At 47.0% G+C, this 6385-nt stretch overlaps 1 protein-coding gene across 1 annotated transcript in view; it reads right to left on the minus strand.

Moving 5' to 3' along the window:
* The window catches only part of LOC126050797 (uncharacterized), a 920783-nt gene that overhangs the window by 527956 nt on the left and 386442 nt on the right, over positions 1-6385 (minus strand). The gene's annotated exons all lie outside the window — the stretch shown is intronic.

Raw genomic sequence — 6385 nt, forward strand, 5'->3', positions numbered from 1 at the left:
CCGGCCTCTGCGCTGCGCAGCTCAGACCCCACCTCGGGCATCTGCTGCCATCCAGGACCCCGAGCAATGGAAAACCCAAATGAATAAAATGTAGCAGGCAGGAGGGAGAGGAACAGCTTCTCCAGATTGTTTAACCTCCCATTGGGCTGAAGTAATTTAAAGATGCCATGTATCGTTAAGTATTTCTGTGAAAGAGGCATGAGCACTTGAAGTGATACATGTGGGTTCCTCTTGCACGCGTTCCTCTGAAAATGATGAATTTCCCCTTATGAGGCCTTAAGAGCAACTTGCATGCTGAACAAAATGTCTCCACTCAGTCTAATCTTGCAAAAAGAATCGTCTCAAGCAGCTGTGGGCTCCCCTCCTCCTGCCTCACCCAGGAGAAGAGGGAGGGAAGGGCAGCTGGCAAGGTACAAGTGTGTCTGGGTCACTACAGGGCCAATCACTGAAGTATTGAAAGGGGGTAAGAACCCCCCACAAAACTCAAAATGACTGGCTCAGGCTTCAGAGGATTTTAAAAATAACACATTCCAGCTTGCTCCTGCATCTTCAGGCTGCATTTTGGTTTGTGCTGCCATTGTCCTCCAGCCAAGCAGTTATTTACTTTGGTTTTAAACTGAAACTGAGATTTACATAAAGTCTCTTTATTCCAGAAGCACAACGTTTCTGGAAAACCACCAAATAAAGAGCTCTGGTTTTCACAGCCAAGCTGTCTCAAGAGACCATCACTCCCACGCAGGCTGCTCGCCCCAGCCCAGGCAGCTGCCCGCACCTCCGGCACGGTGGGAGAAGAGCTGGGAACGGTGGTAGCTGGGCGAGCACACGGGCAGATGCCATCAAGAAGGAAAGAGGAATGTCCTGGCTGAAGAGGATTCCATCCACATCTGCCACCCTCGCACAAGACCTGTTATGGCACAGCATCCTCCTTCGCGGCAAGGGTCAGAGCTGCCCTTTGCACCCCATTTGGGCACAAGCGAATCCCTCCGGCTCATCCAGCGTGCCAGGGCAGGGAGGCAAGGCAAGGCAGGAGCACCCACCTTCAGTGTTCAGTCAGCAACAGAGAAAAGGCTCAGCGGGCTCAGCTTGTGGCTCATTAAAGGCCAGCACGGACCTGGCTGTGAACACATGTACCTGCCCAGGTCCCCTGCAAGGCAGAGGAGGGTTTCTCTGCCAGAGGAGCTTGTCTCCACTCCCATGCAGCCTTCTGCCTCCCACATCCACCCCCAATGCTTTGCGGCAGCACACTGCCAGCTCAGGCAAAGCTGTGATTTCACGCTCTCTGAGCGCCCTGCACAGCCATCAGCAGGGTGGGAAGAACTCAGCACTGGATGAGCCCAAGGACGACTCTTCCTTCCTGCTGCAGCTTCTGACCCCTTAAAATCAGCCTCCCAAAGCCCTTCTCCTCCTCCCTTTAGGGCTGTTCTACTCAAAAGGATCTCGAAATTGGCTTTTTCTGTTTGTTTTTCATTTTTGTTTTGTTTTATTTTAAAACCACACATTTCAATGCTAACAATGAAAAGAAAAAATAAACATCAAAAAAATATTTTCGCTCTGGAAAATTAACATTAACTGTGGACTCAAAGTACACAGGCTGTCTGGAAAATAAGGATGTGATGTCGCAGCTGGAACTAAAGGGAAGGCAGCACCTCCCCTGTGCAGCACCTGGCGCTGCTGAGCTTCAGCACTCACCCAAGCAGACCAGCGCCTTCAAGTCTCGATCGCACCTTCCTTCTGGGGGACTAAGGAGAATCCAGGTGCATTTACCAGTCACCCTGGTTTGCCCTGCTTCCCAGGTGAGCCTGCCCTCAGTTACACCAGTTAACACCCAACAGTCAGCACCCCAATGCTTTAAAAAAAAAAAAAAAAAAAGGGTGGGGGCAAGTCTTTTTTTTGCCTCTTCTTCCAGGTTTTGTCAACACTGCCTCACCAAGCAGCACCATGTCCCTGAAGACTGTGTCATGGCAGGCCCACGATAACATTACACAGCCCTGGGGGCTGCACGGCTCCTGGCAGCTCTCTGCGCCGTCCCTGCTCTCCTGCCTCCTGGCAGCCACGGCCCCGCTCGCGGCCCCTTCCCGCTGCCAAGGGCCATTTCTGCACTTGAAACAAGCCAGGTCCAACAGTAGAAACTGCAGGGTTACACCAGGACAGCACAAGTCTGTGACCCGCAGCTCCCCGTGCCCCACTCCAGCACTGCTGTGACCAACGTTACGGCCCCATCATTCCTCCCTGCGCTTTTCAGCGACTGCGTGCAGGAGAGGCCATGTCTCCCGGGGGGCTTGACAGGCAGGTCGAGAAGTGACAGACCTCCACAAGGAAGGGTATGTTCACAGAGTTTCTAATTTCCACATAAACCACTGGCTGAGAGGAGGAACAAGAAAATGAGTGCTCAGACCAGGAAGGAGCAGGGACGAGGGGATGGTGTGCTTGAAGAGGAAATTTGGGGGGGGGGGGGGGGGGGGGCTGGCTTGTGCATCATGCCAGTTCTCAGGCACAAAGCTCTGATATTTCAGGCTGCTGGGTAGCAACGGGCCCATGAGCCTCCCCTGGGGGGTCTCGGTGCCCCGAGGTAAGGCACAAGCATCCCAGTTCAACCCACTGAGCATCAGCAGAAAGCTAGGAACTACAATCACTTGAAAGCCTTTGAATAGAACAGCCTTTCCAAGCTACACAGAAGCACAGCAGTGTTTTCCTTAAACCCTAGAATACTATCTGTAATATTGTTCTTTCTTTGTGCTGTCACAGGCTTAGTCTGGCACAGATACACACCCAAGAGCAGCTTGCTGGGGTTAAAGCCCTTCATACCAGCGAGCCAGGCTTAATAATTACAGCTCCTAAGGACAGTCCTAATCCTATAACATTGTCCTTAAAAAAACCAAGAAGTCATTCATAGCTCACTTCTACCAACAGCAGAGGAAAGCAGGTTGCAGCTCTCCAAACCCACGAACCCCACATGGAAAGGTACAGCCTTCTGCAAAGGCACAGAGCTCCCATGCTTCTGACCAGCTTGTTAATGGTTCTGTGTTAAACTTGATCCAACTAAGTCAGTAAAGCAAGGGTACAGCTCCACACAGCTTACAGGATCTTCCCCTGTGCGGTTTTTTTGCTGGATCAGGGTCTCGCTGCCCAGCCCCTTCAGTGCTGGCTCTTGGAAGGCACAGGACAAGCCAGATTTGGGCACAATTCCACAAATCATATCATCCCAGTTTAACACTGCTGAAGGAAGAGGCCCCACTTACCTCTTGCTGGTCAGGGCTGCACCTCCTTGCTTTGTAGTGGCTTCAGATCCCTCTGTGAACCAACATCACTCTCTAAAACTGCAGAAAACTAACCCAGTAGAAAAACTAGGTTCAGTATGGTAGATCAGATAACAAAAATGCATGAAAAGTGACAGAGGAACCACACAGGCAGGGTAGCAGAAGGTGTGGACAGACACAGAGGACCAGAGTTGATAAAGCTCTTCCTCCTCATCAACAGGAAGGCATTACACTGTGTAAAAGTACTCAAATTGGCTTAAATTAGGGCTCAGCAACAGCTTTGGGATCCTGGTGAAATGGGAGGCACCTGGGTAGCAACAAGCTGGGCTGCTCATCTGGGGGAGGAGAAGCCCTGGGGGAGGTGTTGGGCCTCGTGTAGGTAGAGGTGGTCCCTGTTCGAACTGGCATCCTTGCTGGGTGCGAGGGACGCTCCTCTTCACCTCTGGTATCAGGCGAGGTTGTGAGGGGTAGAGGGGTGAACAAGAGGCTTTTTTATGTCTTCCTGACACACACAGCCTCCCTGGCAGGAGCACAGGCACGAGCAGGTGCTGGTGCTGCCTGTGTTATAGCTGAGACTTGGCTAAAAAGTCCATTTTTTCCACCCAAGCTCAACCAAAAGCAGCCCAGCTCCTTGCTGACACAGGTAACAGCTTCTCCCTGCCCTTGGTGCTGTCTCTTTAACCAGAGTTTCCACCGCATTGCTTCCCCAGCTAAGCCCCTGCCTCCTCTGAGCCCTTCGTGCTGGCAGGTAAGATACAGGTTGCCTGAGCCAATCTTTGGTACTCTGTGGTTTGTGTCTTCAGCTATCTTCAGATAGCTTGCTTGTTGCCTAAAAGCAATGTTATTGTCCCAGCACTCAGAATGGTAGCACTAGTGGTAAAGATGTTAACATGCTTAGTTAAACTGATTTTTTTAAGGGACCCCCCCCTCAACATTAAGCATTTCATTTACTTACAAACTCAACATATATCACTGAAGTTTTACTAACTCTGCATCTGTGCCTTACCCAACCATGACTTGCTAATGATGAAAGAGTAACATAAAAATTCTCAAAGTTAATATAAACCCTATGCAAACCTACTTTGGGAATCTATACAGGATTTTATGTTTACCTCTCTTGGTCTCTTTTTTTAAAACACTTGAAAATTAAATCAATCCAGTTCTGTTGTGGCTAAAGCCCGTATTTTAACCCAAACTTTACGCATTATATCAGAACCTGATGACGATTTGAGTGATCCCATTTGGATGGAAAAAGAGACACTGCAGCTGCAGTCAATTTTTACAATATCAATGTGTTAATGATAATGTCTGTATGTTGTTCATTTGACTATCAGATGGAAGAGTACTGGATTCCGTGGTTTATGTACATGGCCTTGCTGGCACTCCCTCCTTCAAACGAAAGCAATTCCAAGGTTCAAGGCTATGTCTGAGCTCTTATCAAATCCAGAACTACTGTGCTCTCTGATTTGTTACTGTGAATATTTTATAATATCGAAGACACTGTTGGTTGTTTTTGGTTTTTTTTTTAAATCAACAGGGCAGTCTATTTGAGCCTTGCTAACAGCCATGCTACAGAAAGGAGAACCTTATTCATTATTTCTTTCCATTTTTAATATCAATGCAGTTACTGAAGGAAACTTTTGGTACATCACAATTTAGTTTCAGATGGAACAAGTGAAACACATGGACCATATTCTGGAAAAATAAAATCTTTTGGCTGCAAAATTAAAATCAACATTATATGGAACAGTTTTCTATTTCACATGGAATCTCAAGATTTTTTTAAATAATTCAGATTTAGGAAATACAAGAGTTTTAAATCAGTAGATGCTATGGGCGTGAGTTTCTGAAAATCCATACCCTGTTCATATCATTGAAACTTTATTTCAAAGAACTGATACTCTTTCTTTCAAATAATACCATTGGTTTGATTTGCACTGAAAAAAAAAAAAGATAATTATATTGATATAATACATGCATATAAAAACTGTTATGGCAAATTAATATATCATTGTATGAACCGCAAACAGACTACATTGTAAAGAAATGCTCCGGCTGTTATTCAACAAAATAGTTAAGCATGTGCTCAGTTTTAAGCAAAAAGACAAGATTATTTTTTTTCTTTGCCTTAAATTTAAGGCACCTAAGTACTTCAAGGGACACCGGGATGTACTTAAAAGAAAACAGGGGAAAATTATTTCTGATGGACACTTGGTGGCAGCTTTTATCTGTAGGCTTAATAGCTGTTGACACTTAACTTGAGTGCTTCTCTTTTATAGCAGGGGACAAGCCAGCAAACACAGACTATAAACAACTGGGGTATGTTTTCCCCAGAAGATTTGGTCAACAACTTTCTTTGATCACAAAAATATTTTCCCAGGGATGCTAAAATCAAAATATTTATTTTGACAGAAGCAGGCAGATTTTTGTTGTTCCTTTCCTTTTAAGAAACCAACTGAGGAACAAACGTTTTTGTGAGGTTCTTTTGCAAGTTTGAGTGCAGAATGACTGGCAATTATTTAAAAAACAAAACAAAAAACCCCCCACCCTAATTCTAAAAACGACATTTAGTTCTTTGAATGGGAAAGCCATTGCTAGGACTGGTAAACTTCCTTATGAAAATTCTTCATCCTTAACGGCTCAACAGTGCGATTTGGGTATAAAACAGGTTGTGTGGTGATTTTTTTTTTTTTTTTTTTTTTTTGGCTCCTGGAATTGTTGAAGCAGCGTGCTGAGAGACACTTGTTGAAAGATTTCAGTTCTATGTGCTGAAATATCCACTCGACTGTAAACATGGCCCTCAAAGGCCTGGGAATAAAGCTACGTGGTGCCCGACGGTTTCTTGGGCTCTTTGGGCGTAAAACTTGGAAAGGATGAGGGTCCTTGGGTTCCCAGGGCACAGCAGTGACCGACAGCCTGCCTAGAGCTTCGAGACGGGGTGAGCTCCGGTGGCAAACCACGAATCGCCGAGTTGCGTGGCAGCACGTCAGGGTCCCGCTGTAGCTGGTGCTGTGCAGTGCTGCGTAGTAAGGATGGGACCCGTCCCGAAGGCACGAGATACGGGTTATGCCTGCAGTCTGGAGAATGGGGCACAGCGCGTACTCCTGCGGAGGACAGAGCGGCCTCCT

Source organism: Accipiter gentilis, chromosome 26 (assembly GCF_929443795.1).
Source record: "Accipiter gentilis chromosome 26, bAccGen1.1, whole genome shotgun sequence".
Classification (NCBI taxonomy): domain Eukaryota; kingdom Metazoa; phylum Chordata; class Aves; order Accipitriformes; family Accipitridae; genus Astur; species Astur gentilis.